This window comes from Lissotriton helveticus, chromosome 5_1, assembly GCF_964261635.1.
Source record: "Lissotriton helveticus chromosome 5_1, aLisHel1.1, whole genome shotgun sequence".
Lineage (NCBI taxonomy): Eukaryota > Metazoa > Chordata > Amphibia > Caudata > Salamandridae > Lissotriton > Lissotriton helveticus.
The window spans coordinates 779,587,665-779,600,783 of record NC_136065.1 but is presented as its reverse complement, the minus strand read 5'-3'; positions in this window follow the sequence as shown (position 1 = coordinate 779,600,783).

The following is a 13,119-nucleotide window of genomic DNA, read 5'->3' as shown; positions in this document are numbered from 1 at the left end:
CCCTTCACCTCCTCAATGATGCCCTGAGATTTAAGCTTCTCTAACTCTTTTAACATCTGTTCTTTAACAGTGAAGGGAATATTGCACACTTTACTAGATACTAGAACTGGAGACAATTTTATCTCATGACAATAACCCTTTAAACACCCTAGTTTGTCTCCAAATACTTGTGGATATTCCTCCATCAGCTGAGTTTGTAAAGAAGAATGATCAACTGACTCGATAACACTTCTCTCTTTAAGAATAATAGGAGGAGTGTTATTGGGGTCTAACATGACACCCAGATCTTTCTGATGCCACCAACTGATAATACTGTCACCCTTCTTAGAGACATACATTTTCCCAGAAGTAAAGTGACCTTCATACTCTGTAAGACCCACAAACTATCCTCTCAATTCAATGGGGTATACCCCATAAGCAGTGGGATGGATGTCAGCTTTTAAAAGGTTAACTTTTGAACTTAAATTATCACTGAAAAATGTATTCGAAATGATAGTAATTTTCGCACCAGAGTCAAATATTACTTTGGTTTTATGACCTTCCACAAGTATGTAATCTAAAGGCCCATCACCTCCGACCTGAACAACAATCTGTCCACATATGAAATCATGTTGATCAGTCGAATTCTCATTGCAAACCTCATTCACTCTTTGTTTAGAAGCTTTGATCCTACAGGCAATAACAAAATGACCATTCTTTTTACAATAAGTGCATACAGCATTTAAAGCCAGACAAGATTTATGATTTTCCCAGTGACCAGTATTGTTACATCTATAACACTTATTTTCTTTACTTAATTGAATGTGAGATCTGTTTGTTTGTTTGTCTTTGGTTTGAGGTTTTATCTGAGAGTCTTTTGACTTGGAAGTTAGATTTGAGTTGACCACAGAAACATCTTTATTAAGATCTTTCGTAATTTCTTTGACACACTCGTGTGAATGCTCAATTCTTCTGGACACTACTAGGACTTCATCCAGAGAAGGTTCATCCTTGAGCCATAATTCATCACGCACCTTCTCAGACGCACAACCTAGCATAAATTGATCTCTTATTCTTTCGTCAATAAGTGTATCAAATTTACAAGTCAAAGCTAAACGTCTTAGATCAGTGACATTATTTACAATACTCTCCTTTTTGTATACGTCTACCAAAATGGTAACGTTCTAAAATAGTACTGACCTTAGGCAAATAATGTGCATCCAGTTTATAGATACACAGTTCAAATTCATTTATATTTGTTGCAGCACTGTCTGGAACATCTGGAAGATGATCAAAAACATCTTGCCCCTCTGATCCAAGACAGTGCATGAGCAAAGCTGTTTTCCTCTTAATACTGAGAGAGGTACCACAAACACGGACATAACGTTCAAAAACATTTAGACCATTTGATAGGAGGATCTCCTGGTGACTGTAAAAAGAGTGGAGCTGCAGTGGCGTTTTGCATGACTTAAATATACACTATACAATAAAAGAAATACGGAAAACAAGATTAACATAGATTTGTCATAAATAACAGTAATAAAGTACAGCAAAAAGATATAAAGGTAATTTATACAAATTACGAGAGATTATTGATGACAAGAAATGCTTATCAGTATTTCTTTTAAACATTTCATTCAAAAGAGATTGTGCATGTCAGAGCCATAAATAAATTGTCAGTATAGCTGTGCGCATCATCGTAGTACTGCAATGAAATACGGTGAAGACACGCTGTATGTAAATGAAGCTGTGCGTGTCAGCGCCGCAAATAAACAATCAGAGTTGCTGTGCACATCAGTGTAGTAATGTAACAGTGCACACAAAAAATACGTTCATGTAACAAAAACTGTGGGTGTCACCAATGAAAATAAAATATAAGAGTTGCTGTGTGCACCAGCGTTTTCATACAATAAAGAACGGTGAAGGCACACTAAATATAAATGAAGCTGTGTGCGTCAGCGCCATAAATAAATTGTCCGAGTTGCTGTGCGCATCAGCATAGTACTGTAATAAAGTACGGTGAAGACACGCTGTATGTAAATGAAGCTGTGTGTGTCAGTGCCGAAAATAAATTTTTTGAGTTGCTGTGTGTATCAGCGTACTACTGTAATAAGGTACCGTGAAGACACGCTGTATGTAAATGAAGCTGTGCCTGTCAGTGCAGTTAATACATTTTCCGAATTGCTGTGCGCATAAGCGTAGTACTGTAATAAAGTATGGTGAAGACATGCTATGTAAATGAAGCTGTGCATGCCTTATCAGAATTGTTGTGCAAACTAGGGAAAACACGCTATATCCAGAGAAGCTGTGCATGTCTTATGAGGATTGTCGTGCGCACAAGTAAAAACACGCTGTATCCAGAGAAGCTGTGCGTGTCAGCGCTGCGAGCAAACACAGTCTAAATGTGTAACAACGTTGCTGGGAGACGGACCGCGGGAACAGAACTTCTGTCAGCGTTGGAGTATCCAGGCAAAATAAAACAAAGCTATGCACGTTGAAGACTTGAAATGTAGGATGTTGCGTTTCAAAGGCACGTCAGCATTTCAGTGATGAAATTCTGCAGAGACGTAATAGAAGGCAGCATGGAGAACGAGACTGCATGAGAAAGCAGTAAGTTGAATTTCAAAAGTAAATAACGTAACAGCAGAGTCTATTGATTGAAGTGTCTCGACTAAAATATACAATGAAGTGTAGTCCAGCACATCAAAGCAACAGGATGTGAAAATGTTAAAACTGTACGCTGTACGCTCCGCTTTAAATGCCTTCCAGAGAGAGAGACAAATACGTCGTATATGTCAATCTGAAAGGAATTCTAAATTTACATGCTGCAAGTGCTAAATAAAAATCAAAGATCTTACTTTAAAGTGTCTTTTGAAGTCCCGTTAAGTAGTAAAGTAAGTAAATTTTGTAGTGAAGACATGCATGAAGAGATCTTGATTTTGAATTAATTCCTCAATTACCGATGAATTAGGTAACTGTAGTTGAGCTGTTGTTTACCCAGTCGTCGCCAGTTTTAAAAGGTGAGTTCTTTGGTGAAGAATGACACAGGAGTCAGGAAATCTTCTTAAGTTGTTTAATCTTAAGTTGAAGGTGTAAACAGCTCAGCCACCCAACCGATAGCAGGCTCATCTCAGTACAGATCACCAATTTTAAGTCTGAGCCAAGACAGCTTTTACATTCTAAAATACATATATGTTACTATATTATCCTAGTGTCAGATAAGACTACAAAACAAATAAGTATCTTTACAACACTTGTACCTAGATATTATGCAGGTGGTATAGCCCCTGCCTGGTTTCCAAGAACCCTTATAAATATTCATTCATACTCTGTGAGTCTATTGATGAAGTTATAGGTCACTATTGTTTGGGGAAAACCCTCCTTCTGTGCCCAGGACTGGAACTAGGTAAAGGTTCAATCCTAAAAGTCCTGTTACTGTGTAGTGTAAAGGACGTAATGTAGGTAAAGGTGTATGATATTACCCGGGCCTTTATTAGGGTACCTATATGGAACACAACAATTGAGGCACTTTGCATGTGCACCAGTAACATTATACAATGAGACACTGCTGTAAGTATTAGCCCCACCGAAATTTTGCTCTGGTTGTGCCCCTGCTTTCTTCTATATTGTCTTTCACTGGGTAGTTACGTTTTTCTGTAACAGTAGGTGTCTAACTTACTGTCGGCAACGACTGCGTGGGTTGGGGTTGTAGTATTCATCATAGAAGTACAGTAGAGGGTTGACATGTACACTGGAATTCATAGCTGCACAGTCTCTGTCGCAGGAATCGTATTGTGATGAGATTTGGAGTTAAAATACTCCCCTTCTGGCTGCTCTAACGAGTTGGTTGGTCCGACAGATTTGGCGCATCGGAAGTACGCATCGTAATAGGGCGGGTGGATTTGGATTGGAAATTGGCCCCAAGCGGCTCCATTCATGTTTCCAAAGGTTTCTCAGTCGGAATATCCAGTCAGATTCCGAGTAATCGAGTCAGTCAGTAAGGAATGGGTTTCGGGCATCATAATGCATCGGTCCGAACAACTGTTCCCGAAACCGAGTCGGTCGGACAATCTGACTCTGACAGGTTCTCGGATGCCCTTCTGACTGACATCGTAATCAGCTCCTATGTGTTTACAAAAACGAAAATATCTATTTAATTGTATATTATTAACCAACATTTATTAATAACAATTTTTCTATATTCATGTTATTACAGTAAATAAAGACATAATGCTTCTGCTGAGCATATTAATTAGAAATGTACCAAATAATATTCTAATGCATTTTATGGGAGGGCAACTACCAAAGAAACTGTAGTAAATAATGTAACAGAGCATAACCACTTTCCCAACAGAAATAGAAGCGAGAGAAGAATTAGAAGATATAAGAGAAGCAAGCACTAATTCCTAGGAATCTACAGCGCAAATACTTAAAGATACGCTACCCCACATACCAGAAGGGATAACAGGCCAGTTATCATCAATATTCACCCTAAAATGTCTTATCACACAAACTAAAAGGGCCACAAGGGACACCTCACCTGCTCCTAAAACATTCAGAGATGTATACATCCCACCATGCTTACAATTTCGGCAGAGACTATCTCCCCATAGGAATCAATAGGAAAACACGTAGAAATATTAAAACAATGTTTATTAATAAGTGTAATTATGTCAGAAATATAACACATGTACAACAATGTTCCAAAAGTTGATATAAACATTGTAAGGTATATCTTAAATAATATTATAACATATATACAATCATTTCAAATATATTACAAATATTTATGTATAATAACGATATGGAAATGTATGTAAAATATGTTTGTGAAAAATATTTGATGTGTAGAATGTAAAAAAAATTAAAATGCACATTATTGAAAATATATTCAGAAACATTTGTTCTGCATTTAACAACTATTAAAACATGTTTTATATATTAAAAATATTATATGTAAAATTATGTAACATGTATTACAAATATTTATGTTAAATAACAGTATGAAAATGTGTGTCAAAGTCAAAGTCAAACAGGCATTAATTCGGAATATAGGAACATATCCATAAAAGCATTCTGCAAAAAGAAAATCCATTCATCACATGTCTTACAATAAAAGCGCAGACGGTGTCTCCTATGGACCTCATATTTGGGGGTCGAGTGTCATACTCTTCTGTGGCTAATTTGTGGATGACCTCCGTAGCCTTTTTTGTGTTGTAATTATGGAGAAATGAAAATTTGCGCAATTATATATTTGTTTGCCCACCGTGTTATGGACCCCTGTGAGGGTAACTGAATTTATTTGCCATTTGCCTATATTTGACCTCTTGGCTCAGCAGGTTAAATCGGGGTCCCCCGCTGATCCGCTCAGATCGACTCTTTTTAGAGATCAGTCGTTCGTGGGACGGGCCGTGGTACACTCCTTGATTAACATCTCGTTGGAGTCAGGCACGGTACCTGCTAGCTGGAAGCGGGCGGTGGTTTCTCCCATTTTAAAGAAACCTTCTCTGGACCCAGATAAACCTGAAAACTATCGGCCTATCTCCTTGCTCCCGTGGCCAACTAAAGTGTTGGAGGCCCATGTCAACAAAGTTCTTTCGGCCCACCTTATCCATGCTAACATCTTGGACCCCACCCAGAACGGGTTCCGTGCTGGTCACAGCACGGAGACCACCCTTCTCTCCATGGCTGAACATCTTCGCACGGTGATGGATGCGGGGCAGACAGCGGCGCTCGTTTTATTAGATCTGAGCGCCGCGTTTGATACTGTCTCGCATCCCATCCTGTTGCATCGCCTGGAGGAGATTGGGCTGGGTGGCCCTGCCCTCCAGTGGTTCCGGTCTTTCCTAGACGATCGTTTCTTTAGCGTTGCCGTTCCACCGTTCCAGTCCCAATTCCATCCTTTGAAACAGGGGGTGCCGCAAGGTTCCTCGCTGAGTCCCACGTTGTTTAATCTATACGTGAGACCGCTGGCTGAGGTCGTCAAGCAATGGGACATGACCATGGTCTCATATGCCGACGACACTCAGCTAGCGGTTACGATCAGCGGGGATGCGGACCAGGATGCCCCCAGGTTTCAGAGTGGACTTAGGGCGGTGGCGAGCTGGATGAAGAAAAACTGCCTCCAGCTCAACGCAAAGAAAACGGAGATCATGATCGTCGGTAGGAGGTCGGAACTATGGGGGGACAGGTGGTGGCCTGTGGAGCTGGGGCCGGCCCCCCTTCCGGTCACAGAATTAAAAAACTTAGGAGTATGGATGGACCCCTCCCTCAGTTTTGTGGGCCATTCGAAGAAAACCGCGGCCTGTTGCTTTGGTATCCTACGGTCGCTGCGTCCCGTCCTGAAGTTTTTTGACCATCGCACCAGGCAGCTGATAGTCCAGGCTACAGTGTTATCGCGCCTGGACTATGCTAGCTCTCTTCTGGTAGGGTCCAATCTGGCTGAGGTTACCCGCCTCCAACGCGTTCAGAATGCCGCGGCGAGAGCCATTGTTGGATTACCCCTAACATGTTCCGTCTCCGGCACATTGAGATCACTGCATTGGTTGCCTATCAGGGCAAGAATCCAGTTTAAAGTGCTGTGTTTGGCGTTCAAGATTTTGAGGGGTGGGGGTCCTCAAATTCTTGCGGACCTTCTGTCCTGGTATGTGCCTACCAGGTCCCTGAGATCTTTGGGCCAAGCACTTACTGTGATCCCCCGATACAGGCTGTGTCGGGTCGGTGGCCGATCCTTCCGGGTCAGAGCGGCCGAGCTCTGGAATTCTCTTCCAGTAGAGATGCGGCTGCTAGATGATCTTTTAGCTTTTCGTAAAGCTTTAAAAACTTTTTTGTTTTAATAATTCGCCTTTGTCTCTCCTTCTGTTGTGTTCCCTGTAGGTGTTGCATATTACCTGCCATGCGCCAGAACGCCCCTTAGCTGGGGCAGCTGTGCGCAATACAAATGTATGTAACATAACATAACATAACATAACATCTTAGATCCTACCGGACAGGAATACGTCCTTTTGAGCTGTGTACTTCCCATATCCACCTCTACTCATGGAGGCACTTTGAATTTTCAATACAGTGGTAGGTACACACTTTATTGATTGCGTTGTACTGTCTCATACACGCTTTGTTTCCTAGCTTGTTCATCAATATAAAATAGAATGTCTATTAATTGATTAATGCTGCGTAATCAAGAGAGAGAGATAGGACCAGAAAGCTAGTCCATGTCCCCGGGTTAATATGTGGTTTAATCAAAAAGAGACTAGCTCAAATTACTTAATTTACAAAAGTTACTAAGGGAGGGGGAAGACTCTGGTATGTTTTGTCACGGAGTGTGAACACCCGGCAGGTGTGTTCATAAAGCCCTCACCCACCAACCTAGTTGGTGGCATGCTTCATCATCGGGCCCACCCAGTAGCACCTAGCGTGCCCCGGGTGTGCTTCGACGCCTGACTACAGCGGAGCTGGTATATTGCTGAGTGTGCAGTGAAGATAGTTAAGGAAGTGATGTTAAAACGGCTAGGCGGTGGTCCGAGTGCCCGAGGGTGAAATTAGACTTTAATACCTGGGCCTCCGTCAGCGGTTAAAAATAAGGCAAGGGGATGTAAGAGGCGAGTTACGACCTCTCACATCCAATGGGTCAACATGTTTCAGCCAGTGCCTTATGACTAAGCTGGCTTTCTTCAGGACCTAGATAAAAAGGTGAGTGTAAGTAAACTAGTGGGAGTGTAGTGGAGACTATGTGTCTACACGCCCTAAAGTGTATCTATGTGTGAGAGGGGGATTCCCTTCTCAAGACCACCTGTACATATAACATTAAAGGACAAAAGACAAAACATACAAAGGAAAAAATAGAGTCATTTGGATGTACAGAGTTGCGCACATCTGATTGCCATCACTATAGCGGGTGCAGGTGGGCTATAAGCGGCTAGGGTGTGATGGTATTGGTGGTACCATCACAGTGAGAATCGCACTGGTAACTCGAGGGTGAGGTGATTAAAAGACGGAGAAAAACATGGTGCATTAGTGAAATGCGGCGCAAGAATGGACTCTTACGCTAGTTTTTGCTCAGTCTGACCTCAAGGTTGGGAGGTGGCAAGGGCTTGACCCTGGGGGGACAAACGTTTACCATACTGATTAGGGAGACCTGTTTGGGAAGAAAAATGCGCTTACCAGGAGTCGTGGTGGTTGTTTCTCATACTCACAGCATTTCGGGGCAGAGCCTGCTCTGGACCTGTAGTGCCTCCTTCGCATACCGGTGGGGAATGAGCGTTTTCCCAGGTCTTAAGTAGTCTGGTTAATTGGATAATTAGATGCACCTGTAGTATGGGAGGCAATGGTGGAAAGACTCGGATGTCCGAGTCATGGTGCCTGGAGATGGTGTGGGCGCCTTGGGTGCGCGCGCGCTTTAGCGTTCAGTCGCGCTAGGAAGCATTGTTGTGGGCGTATCCCCGCTGGGGAGCCTCCTAAGCTAGCGCGTGAGGTTCGCGCATGCGCATTGAGACCGGGAGGGAGGCATTGTTGTAGGTGTATGCCCGCCGGGGAGCCGCCTGGAAGTTAGCGCGTGTAATTCGCGCATGCGCGTTGTGACCGGAATGGTCTGCGCATGTGCGGAGTTAAAGTGTTATCGGCCGCGCATGCGCGGTGCGACGTTTGATGGACATACGCTTTTTTCAAATATTAAACGTGGGGCACATTAGTTATCAACAATGATACTATGAGATTGAGTGGGGGACAATCTTTAACAATTTCAGTTGCAAACGGCTGAGAATTAACCTGGTAGTGTTCCAGGAATGTTAAGCACAATTATATGCTGTTATATAATAGGGGCATGATGGTCAACTAGTGATGGGTCAGAGAATTCCACGGGATGGCATCGTTCAGTCCCTGGGTGGCTGTGGAAAGGCGTTAGATCCACCGTTGTTCCGCATGCATTAGTTTTCGATCATTGTCCACTGTGCCTTCAGTGATCTGTTCTATGACTGTCCAGGTTAGGTCATTTGGTGTGTGACCTTGAGTGATGAAGTGGTTGGTCATTTTGCTTATGTTCTTTTTACATCTTATAGTACTACGATGTTCCGTTATTCGAGTTTTTATTTTCCGTGTGGTCATCCCAATGTACCGGAGCCCACATCTGCATGTGATAAGGTAGACAAGATTGCGAGAGTTGCAATTAGTGTGGCTACGCTGGGTCCACACCCTGTTTGGTTCCAGGTCCAGGGTTTTGGTATGAGTGGTGAGGTGACACACGCTGCAGTCATTGCAAGGGTAGTGCCCGCTGACCTTGGGGAGGCCCCATATATAGCGAAGGGTGTTGGTGGCAGGTTGGGGTGGTGGTCTGGGGCGGGTGCTGACCAGGCGGTCTTTGAGATTGGAGCTTCGCTTGTATGCGAATCTGGGGGTGTCCCATTCCCTCTGTCCTGAATTGATGATTTTCCAATGCTTTTTTATGATTTTTGACACTTCGTTGGATGCTGTGTTATAAGTCGTTACGCAGGTGATGGGTTGAGTGTCTTGATCCTTGGTGACAGTCTCAAGGAGAGCTTCCCGGTTTTGGTTTCTCGCCCTCTTCTGGGTTTTGTTGATGATGGACTTGGGATAACCCCGTTGTTCCAGCTTGTTGGCCAATTCCGCAGCCTGTTTTTTGTAGTCAGAGATGTTTGTGCAGTTTCTGCGTATACGCAGGAACTGTCCATAAGGCAGGTTCTCTCTGAGAGGGCGGGGGTGGAAGCTGGTAAAGTCAAGCAATGAATTTCTCGCTGTTGGTTTATAGTACGTGGTGGTGGTCAGGGTGCCATCTTTGACTATGATGTCCAAGTCTAGGAAGGGAAGATGGCTGTTACTGGCCGTGCTAGTGAACTTGAGGTAGGGATCCCTATTGTTTAGCCATGTCATGAATTGGTCCAGGTCGGAGTGGGAACCCTGCCAGACCACCAGAATATCATCTATATACCTGCGCCAGCTCAGGATATGGTTGATGTAGGGGTTAGTGTCTGTCGTTATGTGGCACTCTTCAAAGTGGTGGACTTATAGCCCCGCCACGCTGGGAGCGAAGACACTGCCCATAGACGTCCCGTTGGTTTGTAGGTAGAGGGTACCGTCATATTCAAAGAAATTTTCTTTGAGTGCCAGGGTTGCGCATGACAATATGAAGGCCCTTGGCGTATGGTAATCCCAGTTGGTTGCCATAAGGATGTCATGAAGTACTTTGAGAGTTGCATCTTGTGGGAGGCTGGTGTACAGACTCTCCACGTCCAGTCCCACCAGTAGTTGTGTGGTAGGGTTGAATTCTTTGTTGTTGAGAACTTGCAGGAGATGCTTGGTGTCTTTGATGTACGTCGGGGTCGACTGTACTAAGGGATTCAAGAAAAAGTCACAGTAACGTGACAGTGGTTCCAATAGGGAGTTGATCCCTGACACAATGGGTCTTCCAGGAGGGGGGCTGACCCCCTTGTGTACTTTGGGAACAGTGTAGAAATACGGGGTTCTGGTGTTCTGTGGGCAGAGATAATCTGCTTCCTGTTTGGATATGTGCTCAGCATCCGCTGCCCTTTTGACCAGCGTGTGGATTGTGGTCCTCAATTCGTTTGTGGGGTTTTGGTCCAGTCGTCGATAGTTCCTGTTATCGCTCAGTAATCTACGACACTCCGTGTCATAGTCTTGCTTGTCTTGGAGGACGATGCCTCCTCCTTTGTCTGCCGGTTTGATAATGATCAAGGGATTGTTTTGCAGGCGTTGTAGGATGTTCCTATCTTCCCATGATAGATTGTTGAAGTGATTGGTAGGATTTAGTCTCTCTACATCGTTATACACAGCCTGTTCAAATGTCGTGATTTCGGGGGGTATGGCAGTGGGAGGTGGTACAAAGGTGGATTTTGGTCGGAGTCCAGTGACATTGGGATTGTCTTGGACTGATTCTATTTCGGGAATTGGTTTTTCGAAGAATGACTTCAGTTTAAGTTTCCTGAAGAATTGTGCCAGTTCCACATGTAGTTTAAACTTGTCAAGTCTCGTTGTTGGAACAAACGATAAGCCCTTTTCAAGTACCGATTGTTCTTTTGGGGTCAGGGGTGTGCTAGACAGGTTGAAAACTAATGAGAGTTGCTCGTGTGATCTCATTGTTTGCTGGTTCCCGGGGTTCCCTCTTTCGTCTTCTGGCGTGTGTTCGCGCTGACCGGGTTCTCCTCTCCGCCCCAGTGTACTTGTAGTTGTTGCGGGTTTGTTCTTCTTCTGCCCCGTGCTCTTCTGCCCTGTCCTAAAAAAGGAATGTGTGGTCCCTGGTGGCCTGTAAATAAGGGCATGGGCCCAGTAGGGTACATGGGCGGGAAGCCAAAATAGGGATTTTGCATCGGGCCGTAATTGGGTGGGAAACCGTGGAATTGTCCCGGTTGTCCTCCTTGCCAGTTATTCTGCCAACGTTGTCCACGTCTGCCGCGTCCTCCCCGCTTCGTCGAGCCAGTGCTGGAGTCACTGGACGCAGAGCTGTCATCTCCTGAGGTGTTGGACATACTGGTATTTTTGTTCTGAGGGGTATAATCTTCCTCTGAGTATGGGTAGACTTTGGCGTAACTGAATTTCTTCAAGTCTTTGTCAAATTTCTTTATTTTGGCTTGAGTCAGGTAGTCTTTATACTCGTTTATGTCATTATTTTGATCGTCCAGTTTCTTCTTGTAGGCGGTTATGGTGGCTTTAAAGTGGCTTTCTGTGGCTTGGATTTCCACCAGAAAGGCTTCTGAGAGGCGTTTTGCTGTCTTAATAATGAGGATCATCCAGTCCCTGGTGCAGTGCCAGGCAATCTGGGCCCAGTCCTTCCTGAAGGTGGCGTCATCAAGGAAGATCCTGGGGGCATTGGTTACTAGAAGTCCCCTCGGTGCCGTGTTGGTTCTGAGGTATTGTGTCAAGATTGTCCCATGAAGGATAGTGCGTATCCTGTTGCGCTTCTTTTCAGTGAGGCTCTCCCAATCAGTTGTTTGTGCGATGGTGCTGGAGATATTAAAGTCAGCTTGGAACGATGGGTCAGATAGTATGTCAGCCACATCGCTTTCATGGAATGTCAGACCATGATTTTCTGCCATGGTGCTGGAATAACTCTCGCAGCTGTGCGCTGCCGTATGATGCGTAATCAAGAGAGAGAGATAGGACCAGAAAGCTAGTCCATGTCCCCGGGTTAATATGTGGTTTAATCAAAAAGAGACTAGCTCAAATTACTTAATTTACAAAAGTTATTAAGGGAGGGGGAAGACTCTGGTATGTTTTGTCACGGAGTGTGAACACCCGGCAGGTGTGTTCATAAAGCCCTCACCCACCAACCTAGTTGGTGGCATGCTTCATCATCGGGCCCACCCAGTAGCACCTAGCGTGCCCCGGGTGTGCTTCGACGCCTGACTACAGCGGAGCTGGTATATTGCTGAGTGTGCAGTGAAGATAGTTAAGGAAGTGATGTTAAAACGGCTAGGCGGTGGTCCCAGTACCCGAGGGTGAAATTAGACTTTAATACCTGGGCCTCCGTCAGCGGTTAAAAATAAGGCAAGGGGATGTAAGAGGCGAGTTACGACCTCTCACATCCAATGGGTCAACATGTTTCAGCCAGTGCCTTATGACTAAGCTGGCTTTCTTCAGGACCTAGATAAAAAGGTGAGTGTAAGTAAACTAGTGGGAGTGTAGTGGAGACTATGTGTCTACACGCCCTAAAGTGTATCTATTTGTGAGAGGGGGATTCCCTTCTCAAGACCACCTGTACATATAACATTAAAGGACAAAAGACAAAACATACAAAGGAAAAAATAGAGTCATTTGGATGTACAGAGTTGCGCACATCTGATTGCCGTCACTATAGCGGGTGCAGGTGGGCTATAAGCGGCTAGGGTGTGATGGTATTGGTGGTACCATCACAGTGAGAATCGCACTGGTAACTCGAGGGTGAGGTGATTAAAAGACGGAGAAAAACATGGTGCATTAGTGAAATGCGGCGCAAGAATGGACTCTTACGCTAGTTTTTGCTCAGTCTGACCTCAAGGTTGGGAGGTGGCAAGGGTTTGACCCTGGGGGGACAAACGTTTACCATACTGATTAGGGAGACCTGTTTGGGAAGAAAAATGCGCTTACCAGGAGTCGTGGTGGTTGTTTCTCATACTCACAGCATTTCTGGGCAGA